The sequence below is a fragment of the Coffea arabica genome, chromosome 2c, assembly GCF_036785885.1.
Source record: "Coffea arabica cultivar ET-39 chromosome 2c, Coffea Arabica ET-39 HiFi, whole genome shotgun sequence".
NCBI lineage: Eukaryota > Viridiplantae > Streptophyta > Magnoliopsida > Gentianales > Rubiaceae > Coffea > Coffea arabica.
The window spans coordinates 64,542,933-64,556,500 of record NC_092312.1 but is presented as its reverse complement, the minus strand read 5'-3'; the positions used below and the strand labels follow the sequence as shown (position 1 = coordinate 64,556,500).

At 36.7% G+C, this 13,568-nt stretch overlaps 1 pseudogene; it reads left to right on the top strand.

Annotated features, from left to right (window-relative positions):
• Positions 1-4,359: 4,359 nt before the first annotated feature.
• LOC113724502 (UDP-glycosyltransferase 83A1-like) lies at positions 4,360-11,333 on the top strand (annotated as a pseudogene).
• The last annotated feature ends 2,235 nt before the right edge of the window (positions 11,334-13,568 follow it).

Here is a 13,568-nt window from a genome sequence, read left to right as displayed (position 1 = left end):
TTTCTGCAATTTTGGGTCAGACACATTTCTTGGCTTTTTGTTTTCTTCTTCGGCAGCAACTGCAGAGAAGAATAGATTAGCTTTGATTTTCTTTTCGAGAGGGTCAGGCAATTGCAGACTTTTGTAACTTTTCGGTTGTGACACTTTGACTCCTTGGCTTTTGTTTTGACTCTGCACAATTTACGTTAGCTTTTGTTCGTACACTTGTGGCTCCGGATCAAAGATGAAGGCAGGGCCTTCTCTGTTGTTACTGCAATTAATTCCCCATTCCCCAATTCTTCGGCGAATAATTGAATGACTTCATTTAAATCACGTGGGATTGACACGATGAGGAGCGGCTAATTTTCTCCTCTACCCAAAGGTTGACGCGAAGGCGCGGTCCATAATATTTGTGAGATCTAATCAAATTTTCATTATTTCTTCCAATTTATTGCTATTCGTGCGTTTCCTGAATTAATTGTTCATGGGTATTTTATTAATTGAATATCAACAGCCGGGTATTTGATTTAATTTAATAGTCTACTGCCACGTTAATTAAATAGAATCCGTAATTGTTCATTTAATTAACACCTCGTGGCAACCACCATAATTGGTTTTATGATGGGAAAACGCAAGATCTGATTTAAATAAACCCTCTTAGCATGTTTATTGGTTAGGGTTGGGTTCTTCTAGCTTTAATGCAATTGGGTAATTAAATTCCTACGGTCGTACCTAGGGTTGTTATCTGGTTAGAGAAGCAGTCAATGGTCGTACCTTGACTGTCGAAAAAGTAAGGAAGACTGGTTGTCAGAGTTTGTTGATAACTATAACCAATCTGGTGATGAATGGATGAAATACCTTTGCATCGATGAGTATTTAATTGGACCATGCCTGAGCAGTTGATCCTTTGGGTGAAATTTTATTAATTGCTATTTTTAGTGAATTGTGCTTTGTGAGTTAGTTTTGAATTTTATTGGTTTAATTTCATTTTTATTTGCCTCCCATTGAAAATCCCCCATTTTCGTTCTACTAATTTGGAAAGAAATAATTTCCTACCCGCTCCCTGTGGAATCGGCCCTACTTGCCATTGTACACAAAATTAATATTTTTATAGACTAATCTGGTATATCGGATCAAGCAAACTCTTCGGAAACAGGGTGAATCAAGTAACCCATTGCACACCTAGGGTCCCTGCTCCAGTACTTGGATTTGTTCTATAATTAATTGTGGTGGTAATTAGGATTTTTAGTAATTATTATTGCACAGGTTCGGCACCTGTCAATGGTCTTTATCAAAATTTAATAAATATTATTTACCTTCTTTTCAACTTTGGGAGGTTTTCTTCGTTGATTTTCTGCCACTTTTCTTCCATATGCATTGTGGTGGATCATTTCCTAGCGCTCTTTGACGTTTACAATTAGAGGTTTTCTTTGTTGATTTTCTACTACTTTTCTTCCATACGCATTGTAGTGGATCCTTTCCTGGCGTTCTTGAAGAATTTGTAGTATAGGTTTAAAGTAATGCCATTTATTATTTCCAACAACCTTTTCAATTCATTAAATTTTTTATAACTTATTTCCAAACGCTTCAGTTACTGTTGGTGAAAGCATTGAATGCAACTTGGACAACAAACTTTGAAACCAATCCTCGGAAAATTGAATTATGGTAGAACTAGAATTGATTTTTGTCAAAAAAAATTGAATTTTGTATGATACAGTTTTGTTGGGAAGACCATGAATTTTTGTGATGTGCACGGTTAAATACAAGAATATGCTCTTTTGATTCTCAAATCCGGGCCCCACTTCTCTCATTTTTTAATACAAATGTTGCCGGTTATGCATCTGCAAAAACCGGTCATGAGTCTCATGACTCGAGGCAGAACACTTATATTCATCAATCATTACAAGTATCAGTTGTTGAGGTGGCACTCCCACATTGGACAATGATGAATACAACACGTCTAGTATATCTATGAGCATCCTAAAGCTCATAGATAATAGAATCATAAGTAGCACTAGTAAGATTGACTCATTTAAGATAATTCCTTTCCAGCACCATTAGAGAAAGAAGATAAATTATTTGTAGTCATCAAACTGCTAATCATCATAGCACGTATTATTACTATCAGTTCTACATTTTGCTATTTTGTATGCAGTTGAAAAGGTTCTAAACATGTCAAGCTTTTTAGTGCAGCCAGTACTGTGTTGAAGAGCCAGATGGTAACGTTGTCACCTACCATTCCAGAGATGAAGCCTGAACATCTTCTTTTGACCTGCTTTAGTGATCCCACATTACAAAATTTTGCTTTTGATACCTTGTTAAAATTAACATAACAGTTAAACTGGCAGATTAGTTGATTGCAATACGAGTTGTGAATTAGAGGCGGCAGCCTTCACTTTATTTGCTCAAATACTACCTGGAGGCCCTCTTTTGGCAAGTAAGGGACTTGGAAAATCGGTTGGCTCCTTCTAGCTTGAAGATTCGGATTGGAGAAAATTATCAGCATGGCTACTAAATTTTTGGAATCATTGAGTTTTGACTTCTGGACTATTAAAAATCTGGTTTTGGCCATTGGACTACCTAAAGTTTAGATTTCAAGCTATTTCGTCAGATTTAATCGTTAACTATGCTAGATCTGAGTGCACGCGTGATTCACGAGACAAAAAAAAATCAGCATAGTTAATGATTAAATCCGATAAAATGGCCTAGAATCTAAACTTTAAATAGTTCAGTGGTCAAAATCAAACTTTTAATCGTTCAGTGATCAAAACTCAACAATTCCAAGAATTTAGTAGCCTTCTGGATAATTTGCTCCCTGCTTTGTAGATTTGATTGTGCATTTATATGATCCAAATTTACTTCTTGTTTTTCATAATGTTCTGAAGGAATCTTCTCTTTTTCTTTTGAATTATTCAACAAAATATTGTATGATAAGGATCATTATACATACCAAAGCGCAAGCATATGAAGACTATATTTTTCAAACCAGTTGGCCATTTAATTAGAAGTTGAATACCTGAAAAATTATGTAAAAACTCTTACTCTCTTAATTTTAGCCATTCAAAGACTGAATACCTAATAATTTGTGTGTGTACAAATATGCTACTTATCATTATTGTAATTTGATAAGATAAATAATGGATAATTTTTTTTAAGTGGGAGATTTTGAATTCAAAACATTCTACTTATAATCCCATCCACCTTATCACCTAACCTAACCTTCTCTTGGGTGTATTTTGGAATTGCAAAGCATATAGATCACTATACAAGGGATTGTCCCTTAGTCAAATAAATCAAATCAAGAAAGGAAACCTATAATCTATATTACAAGTCTCTACAATGTCATCAATGAAGTAAAGAAATATCAAATTCACTGCATAGTTGTAAATTTTCTTGCTTTCTATTCATATTCTTCCATCCTATTAGTAGACCACGGCCATCCTTAAGAATCACATGAACCATACACTCAGGAGAATGCAATATTTTCTTAAGAACCTGTTGATTCTTGCTCCACCACAAGTGATACACAGTAGCTGCAAATGTGATCCTTCTTACTTGAGAAACAAAGTTCTGCTGAGAGCAATCAATGATCATCCATTGCAATTCACTATCCTACTCAAGAGCCTGCTTGTAAACCAAACACTTTTGTTGCACATGTTCCCACACATACCTGGAATATGGACGCAAGAAATATAAGTGGTCCAGAGATTCATCACATGTTGAACAGAACTCACGTACATGTTCCCACACAAAGCTAGAATAAGGAGACATAAAAACTTTATCTTAAGTTAATATAAAAGGTCTAGAATGAAACGAGACAAATAACATGAAGATGCAAAGGATATTCTTAATCAAAGATATAGAGGGAGATAGACAAAGGAGTTGTGTATAAAAAAATCAATGTAAAACCTAAAATTGCAAAAATTGTTGTAATTCAACAAAGTGAGAAGAAATAGTTCATATGTGAAGAAATAGAAAAAAGGCCTTTGCAAGGTTTTTATCTCTTTAAACAAAAAGTAATCTCTAAATTGTCTTAAACTGTGTACCGATCCCTACATGTATTAATTAACTCATATCACAACCGAATTTCAAGGGAAAAAACTCTTTTGTCTTTGAATAAAATAACTATTTAATACATCTATTCTAAAATATGTGAATGATTGACTGAATATTTCCAATTTTAAATCACAACTCCTAATAGTATTATATATATATCCATAAGGCAAATTAAGTAATGTTAATTCATGACTAAATAAAGAGGTTTCGTTTCAGTATTGATTAACCAACATGTGCAATGCATGTGCATTTTCCTAGTAGTCTGTAAATGGTGGGACAAGTAGGGAAGTTCTTATACTACATTTTCTGCATTAGAGGAACATCATGAATCATCTTCATCCACATGTTCTAGCCATTCCTTATCCAGCACAAGGTCATGTACTTCCCTTAATGGAACTGGCCTTGTGCTTAGTCAGGCAGGGTATTAGGGTTACGCTTGTAAACACCGAATTCAATCACAAGAGAGTTACCAAATCATTATCGTAGGAGGACAATATACCAGCTATGATGCAACTGGTGTCAGTCCCAGATGGATTGGAATCATGGGAGGACAGTGTTCGGAAAGGAGTACCGGTGCAAGCACACAATATCAGAGTAAGTCCAAGATAAATTACTCTTTCCCCAAGTACTAGTTAAAATAAGAATAAATTAAATCACCAAATAATAATGCCAGCAGTGATAATAAAATGTAAGAAAAATAAAAGGCACAGGACACCAAACTTTTTACGTGAAAAACACAAATTGGAAAAAATCAGGGAACCTAGTCCAATAAAAAATCTCCACTATCACAATAATGAAAATACACAGGTCTATCCGAAATATTCGGATGACAATAATATCACCAATATCAACCAAACAAAATTGCTACAAAATCACCCCTAAAAGCTACAACTGTCAAAGAAGTGAGTTTAGAAAGGTGTTACCAAACGAAGAGAAAATCTGAAATCTGAATGGTAGATGAGTAGAGTTTGACGAGAGGGTCACGTATATAAAATTTTGTCTCAATCGGATTTCAAATCACCTTCCAACTGAGGCTTCAAAGTTACAAAAAAGTTTCTCTCTCTTGGTCTCACTCTTTCTCTCTCTTCGTTTCTCTCACAAATTGTGTAGCTAGAATTCTTCTCACCAAATTGCTTTCTTACGGCTATCTCAATATATTCCGTCACTTGAGAAACCCTCAAGTCTTGATGGTTTGTGTATTAGGTTGGCCCACAAATAGGCTGGCCCACACAAGTCCAATAATCTCTCCCTCCAGCTCATTTGGGGGATTCTACCAAACCTGCTTCTTGTCTGCAAAATAAAAGTTTCTCGTTAGGCAATTCCTTGGTAAACATGTCAGCACCATTATCATTTGTATGCACCTTCTCAAGTGTCAATAACTTGGAATCCAATACTTCCCTAATCCAATGATATCTCACATCAATGTGTTTGGACCGAGAGTGAAATGTAGAGTTCTTACACAAATGAATAGCATTCTGACTGTTACAATAAAGGTTATACTTCTCTTGCTTCATACCCAACTACTGAAGGAATTTCTGCAACCAAAGAGTTTCCTTGCATGTTTCAGTGGTTACGATATACTCTGCCTCTGAACTGGAAAGGGCGATATATTTTTGTAACTTACTTTGCCATGATACTGCTCCCCTTACAAAAATCATCAAGTACCCAGATGTGGAATTCTTATTGTCAAGATCACTTGCCATATTTGCATTGGTGTACCCATCTAATATAGTTTTACCATTGCCGAAACATAGACACAATCTAGAAGTTCCCTTGAGATACCTGAGAATCCATTTGACGGCGCATTCCAATGCTCCTTTCCAGGATTAGAGAGATATCGACTGACTGCTCCAACTGCATGAGCAATATCTGGTCTGGTGCAAACCATAGCATATATCAAACTACCAATAGCCGAAGCATAAGAAAACCTTATTCATGTCTTCTTTATCTTTCTCACTTGTAGGACACTACTTGATAATTATTTTAAAGTGACCCGCAAGTGGAGTTGAGAGTTTCTTAGTTTTGCTTATGTTAAGCATGTTGAGTACTTTCTCAATATACTTTTCTTGAGACAATCAAAGTTTCCTATTTTGTCTGTCTCGTGAGATTTTCATCCCCAATATTTGTCTAGCCGGACCCAAATCCTTCATTGCAAAGGATTTACTTAACTTCTTCTTCAGCCTATCAATCTTTATCGTATCACGGCCAACAATCAACATATCATTAACATACAATAAGAGAATAATAAAATTACCATCTGAAAAATTTTTCACATAAACACAGTGATCAAATGTAATCTTGTGGTACTCGTGGTTTATCATGAAGGAATCAAACTTCTTGTACCATTGTCTCGGTGCCTATTTCAACCCATATAAGCTCTTCTTGAGACGGCGTACAAGATTTTCTTGCCACTTTCTGTGAACCCTTTCGATTGTTCCATGTAAATCTCCTCTTCCAAGTCACCATGCAGGAAAGTTGTCTTCATATCAAGTTGCTCGATCTCCAAATTTAAACTGGCTGCAATACGTAGAACAACTCGAATTGACGACATCTTTACCACAGGAGAGAAAATTTCTTCAAAGTCTACACCCTTCTTTTGACTAAATCCCTTCACAACCAATCTTACTTTGTACTTTGGTTCTAAGCTATGCTCCTGAGTTGTCAACCTGTAAACCCATTTGTTCTTCAAAACTCTCTTACCCTTAGGCAATTTCACTAAGTCATAGGTATGATTCTCATGTAACGATACCATTTCCTCTTACATGGCTCGCAACCAATTTTCTTTGTTCTCATACTCTAAAAAACCTCACAATAGGACTCTGGCTCTCCTCCATCTGTTAACAACACATATTCATAGGATTATATCTGCTAGAAGGTCTTCTCTCTCTGGTAGATCTCCTAAACTCATCTTGTGTTGGCGCTAGTGGAGTAGGTAGCGCTTCATGCTTAGGTTCATCAGCAGTAGGATTATCACCATGATTAACATCCTTTCTCTGCTTCGTCTCAGCTCCCCCTTAATTAAAATCAATAGGTACTCGAATTGGATCAAGATCTGAATTTGAAATAGTAGGAATGTCATTTGAAGATTTTGTGTTGTCACCTTTATCAATATCTTCAATGGTTTGATCTTCAAAGAAGACAACATTTCTACTCCTGATCAGCTTTTTTTCAACAGGATCATACAATCTATAACCAAAATCTTCATGTTCATAATCCAAGAAAATACACTGCTTTGATTTTTACATCAAGTTTTGACCTCTCATCTTTAGGAATATGAACAAATGTCCGCCAACCAAAAACTCTCAAATGTTTAAAAGATATATCTTTTGCCGTCCATACTCTCTCTGGGATGTCACTATCTAGAGGAACTAATGGAGAAAGATTAATCAAATCGACCGCAGTCCTCATTGTTTCACTCCAAAAGGATTTTGGCAACTTAGTATTAGAGAGCATACATTTGACCCATTCAGTGATTGATCTATTTATCCTCTTTACTACTCCATTCTCTTGAGAAATTTTTGGCACAGTCTTTTCCAATCTAATTCCACGGGACTTGCAATAAATTTCAAATGGTCCTCTGTACTCACCACCGTTATCAGCACGAATACACTTTAACTGCTTGTCAGTTTCTCTTTCAACTTTGCTATAAAAATCTTTAAATATATCTAAAACCTGATCTTTGGATTTCAAAACAAAATACCAAACCTTTCTAGCAAAGTCATCAATAAAAGTTATAAAATAAACAGCACCACCAAGAGACTTATCTTTCATATAGCAAACATCAGTGTGCACCAATTTTAAGGGATTCAATTTTTTAGATAGAGAAAAATTTTGAAATGCAACTTTATGTTGTTTCCCATAAATGCAGTCAACACAAGGTTTAAGTGCATTACCTCTAACTTCAGGTAGCAGTTGTTTGTGAACAAGTGTTTGAATCCCTTTTTCACCCATGTGTCCAAGTCGCCGATGCTAAAGGTCAATTGATGAATCACGAACTGTATTCACTTCTCTCTTTCCCAACTTGGCTTGCATCAAGTAGAGGGTACTCTGCTTCTTTCCTCTAGCAACAACGATATTTCCTTTGCTGAGTTTCCATTTGCCTCCACCTTGCAAGTTATGATAACCCTTATCGTCAAGTTTTCCTGTAGAAATAAGATTAAAACGAATATCATGAACATGTTGAGTATTTCTTAATATCAGTTGGCACCTGATATCTGTATCCAAATATATGTCTCCTATGCCAACAACTTTGCATGAAACCTCATTTTTCATCATAACATATCCAAAATCTCCTTCGGTGTAGGTTGAGAAGAGATGTCTGTGAGCAGTAACATGATAGGATGCACTCGAATCAACTGTCATAATGAATCACCGTCATAATGAATAATATTCGTCTGACCATTATCACAGAACACAAACATATCATCATGAGCTACCATAATTGTTGTAGTCTCTTCATCACCTTTTTCTTTCGCCTTATCTTTTTTCTCAACTTGTTCCCGTTTTAAGATTCTGCACTCCTTCATATAATGCCCATTCTTTTTACAATAATAGCATGCAATATTTTTTCGTGACCCAAATCTGCATCTGGATTTGTCATTCTTGTTTTGGGGTTCTTTACTTTTGCTTCTTCCTCTTCTTTCTTTCTTTTCTGTCACCAAGGCCTGGGACTCATAGGCAATTGCTTGTTCCTTCCTCCTGAACTATTCATTCATCACGGTCTCTTTTGACATAACTATGGTCAACACACCATTCAAAGTTGAATTGCTGATGGAGACCACCATGGTTTCCAACTATCCGGTAATGAACTAAATAATAATAGAGCCTGCACTTCATCATCCAAATCCAAATTTAACGTAGTTGCCTAGTTATCAATCCCTGAAAATTACTCAGGTGTTCAGTCATATCTTCCCCATCTTTATATCTCATTCGAGTAATCTGCTTCAGACAACTAGCCTTGTTCAAACCGATCTTTCGTTCATATATACTTTCAAGTTTTTTTCATAATATATCAGATCTGGTGTCATTAGCAATATGTTGAAAAATATTTTGACCAATTCATTTTCTAATATTATCAACAGTTTTTTTGTGCATAACAGCTTATTTTTCATCACTCATATCATTTGGTTTACCTTTATCCCCTAGAACAGGTTCAAACAAATCTCTACAATACAGGTAGTCTTCCATTCTAGACTTCCAAATCGAATAATTAATAGCATTCAATTTTATCATGCAACCACTGTCCGAATCATCCATTTTTAACCAGTACAAATAAGCAGCCTAACCCGACTGCTCTGATACCACTTGTTGGGGAAGGGGTACCAGTACAAGCACATAATATCAGAATAAGTCCAGGATAAATTCCTCTTTTCCCAAATATTAGTTAAAATAGGAATAAATTAAATCACCAAGTAATAATGTCAACAGTGATAATAAAATGTAAAAAAAATAAAAGGCATAGGACACCAAACTTTTTAAGTGGAAAACCCAAATTAGAAAAAATCACGGGATCTAGTCCAATCAAAATCTTCACTATCACAATAATGAAAATATACAGGTCTATCTGAAATATTCGGATGACAATAATATCACCAATATCAACAAAACAAAATTGCGGCAAAATCATCCCTAAATACTATAACTGTCAAAGAAGTGAGTTTAAAAAGTGTTACCAAACGAAGAGAAAATCTGAAATCTGAACGGGTAGATGAGTAGAGTTTGACGAGAGGATCGTGTGTATAAAATTTCGTCTCAATCGGATTTCAAATCACCTTCCAACTGAGGTTTCAAAGTTACAAAGAATTTTCTCTCTCTAGCTCTCACTCTTTCTCTCTCTTCGTTTCTCTGGCAAATTGTGCGGCTGGAATTCTTCTCATCAAATTGCTTTCTTGCGGCTGTCTCAATTGAGAAACCCTCAAGTCTTGATGGTTTGTGTTTTAGGTTGCCCACAAATGAGCTGGCCCATACAAGTCCAATAGACAGAAATGACGTAATGAAATTGACGCTATCAGTTTACCAGGTCATGCCTGCGAATCTAGAGTCTCTAATAAAGAGCATAAATCAATCTGACAGTGATAAAATCACATGCATTATTGCTGATAAGACCATGGGATTGGCACTAGAAGTTGCAAAGAAAATGAGAATCAAGGCAGTAGCCTTTTGGCCAGCGTCAGCTTTACAGTTGACACAAATATTCAGCATCCCGAAGCTCATAGATGATGGAATCATAAGTAGCACTGGTAAGATTGACTCATTTCCGATAATTCCTTGCCAACACCATTAGAGAAAGAAAATAAATTATTTATAGTCATCACACTGCAAACGTTATGCTGTTTTATAATTCAATTGAAAAGGCTTTAACATGACTTTTTTTGTGCAGGTGCCGTATTGAAGAAGCAGATGATAAAGTTGGCACCAACCACACCAGACATGAAGCCTGAACATCTTCTTTGGACCTGCTTTAGTGATCCCACATTACAAAATTTTGCTTTTGATACCTTGTTAAAATCAATCAGAACAGCTAAACTGGCAGATTGGCTGTTCTGCAATACAAGTTGTGAATTAGAGCCGGCAGCCTTCACTTTATTTCCTCAACTACTACGTGTAGGCCCTCTTTTGGCAAGTAATCGACTTGGAAAATCGGTTGGCTACTTCTGGCCTGAAGATTCAGATTGCTGGCATGGCTTAATAAGCAGCCTCCGCAATCTGTCATTTATGTTGTTGCATTAGGGAGCTTCACAGTTTTTGATCCGACACAATTCAGGGAGCTGGCGCTTGGGCTTGAACTCACCAATAGGCCATTCCTGTGGGCTGTGAGACAAGATTTAACTACCGAGACAGACAATGCATATCCAGAAGGCTTCAAAGATCGAATGCAAGGCCGTGGGAGGCTGACAGGCTGGGCTCCTCAACAACAGGTCTTGAGCCATCCTTCGTTGGCTTGCTTCCTCAGCCGTTGTGGTTGGAATTCTACTGTCGAAGGTTTAAGCAATGGTGTCCCTTTCCTCTGTTGGCCCTACTTTGCAGATCAGTTCCTTAATGAGAGCTACATATGTGACGTTTGGATGATTGGTTTAGGATTTGAACGAGAGATGCAAATCGAATCATTCCACAAGAAGAAATTAAGGATAAGATTGAGCAGCTTCTAACTGGTGGAGAATACAAAAAAGAGGGCCTTAGATTTAGAAGCCAAGGTTATTGATAATAATAAAAATGATGGGAGCTCAGGCAAGAATTTCAGCAATTTGGTCCAATGGATTAAGGACGAGAAAAACCATTCCTGCATTGGGCAGTCTTGACTGCCACCTGTGAAACCGAAGGATAGGCCTGTAAATTGCTGGCTTCAACCATAGAAACCATTTTTCTTTTTCGACAAAAAAATTATTTTGAAGAAGATCAATTTGATTGTATTAATGATTAATGATCTTTCATTTTGTATTCCTACCTCTATGAATATCAATCTCTAAGGCTACTATGTAAATCATGATAATTTTATTATAGCATGCAATAGGACATCTCATGCATGCATGACTCGCCTGTAGGAGAAAACTTTCAATTGTTATATCATTTGAACAAACAGAATTTGGACCAAACCCCACGAGATGAAGCAACTGATGAAGCTGTATGTGATTTGTACAGCTTTCTTAGTTACTTTGTACTGGTCTAGCCAATCTCCAAAATCTTTGCTCGTTATATAAACTATCATTACAAAAGTTAGTAGTTGAAGTCAGTATTCTATAATGACCTGTTGCTAAATGACTAAAGTACGTAGATAGATCCCCTAAAAAAGAAAGTACCAAAAATCTCCGTTTTTAAATTTGGAGAAATTTCCGGCCATTCTTCTCAAGCACATATTTTCAACTGGTAAATATGTTTGACTAGTGACCTGCTGAAATCTATTTAACAAGATCCCGCAATGTACAGGTTTGAGTAATTGAGTTCTTTTTTTGGTTCCAGTGCAAGGGAGGGTCATAGACCCATTACACAGAAACTAATCTAGGTAAAGATATACCGCAGAGATCCTGACCTAGTAGTCTTCTTAGGTTGCGCGGAGGTTCCCTTAGATTACTTATCCCTGGAGCTAGACTCCTCCCCATATTTGCTAAGTAATCTGCACACGTGTTCCCTTCATGCCAAACACGAACTATCTTGTACTCCCAACTCCTGTTTCAGCAAGCTCCTAATCTTCTCAATCAGATTCCGATATTGGCCATCGCCCCTTGCCTCATGTATCAGTGATAATGCCACTTGTCAATCTGGTTTGATGGATGATCACTTTATCACATCTTTCTCTCAGCAGAGTCCGCATACCCAATAGGATTGCCCAAAGTTCTGCAGCAAAGTTGCTTGCCTTTCCAATATTCGCACTGAATCCTGTCATCCATCTTCACTGTCCATTTCTGAATAAACCTCCCGCACTGGCAGCTCCGGGGTTCTGTACTGATGCACCATCCACATTCAGCTTCACTCATCCTTGAGTGGCTTTTCACATTTAATATGCTTCATTTCCTTCGACCCTTGAATTCCCTGCTTCTGATTTAGCTCCTGTGCTTCAAGTGCCTGTAGCCTCAGGAAGTGTGGTTGCACTTTCATTTTCCTGTCTGTGGACCATATCGTTTCTTGCTGTCCATGCCCAGTATACAACTCGTTGGAATTGCATTGGCCAGTACACCTCTTCTTGATCCCTCATCACTCTTGCGTTGACATTCCAGTCTATCCACTGTATCAAGCTTCTAGATTTAAATTCTCTCCATTTTGCTGGATGTACCAGCTGCTTCCAAATTCTGCTTATCCATTCACAACCTCTCAACGCCTGTATTTCTGATTCTCTTCTAATCCAGCAGTGTGCACTTTCCATCCAGGTGCAAATGTCTCCTTTGCTTCTCTGCATTCATTAACAGTCTGCCATGCCTTATTAACCAGAGTAATTGAGTTTGACTCAAAATATACCTCCTCGTCCGATTGACTTGCAAATGAGATATCCCACAAGCCACCAATTTATGAACATGAAAGTTGTGCTCCTACGCACCAAACATTCACACAAGTGAATCAAACTTTTACCAAGTCTATCAAGAAATCTATCAAACCTAGGTGTATTAATTAATTTTAGTGGAATATAAATAAAAAAGGAGTTGAATTATAGTCAATCTACAATCATGAGCGAGGTTGAAGAAGAAAAAAAAAAAGGCAATGCCGAAACATGTAATCGAGGAAATTAGAAATACTACACAGGAGCTCATTGTGATTCTATGGATTTTGTGCATAGGTGTTGCGATTATAATCAAATCAGGAGAGCTCATTGCATTTTACCACAAAAGCAATCGTTTGCAGATCTCTTTAATCTTTTTCAAGAAATTGTACGGTTTTTTAAGGATTTTAGCACATAAAGAGTAAAGTTACGACTTAATGAGTTGCTTCATTTAAGGATTTGGAGGAATTTTTTCATACTTTGTTTAATCAATTACCTCCTCAGATAACTTCTTACCGAAAAAAAAACATAATCCTGTTTTCGGCTGATGATCCTGTTTCAAAAG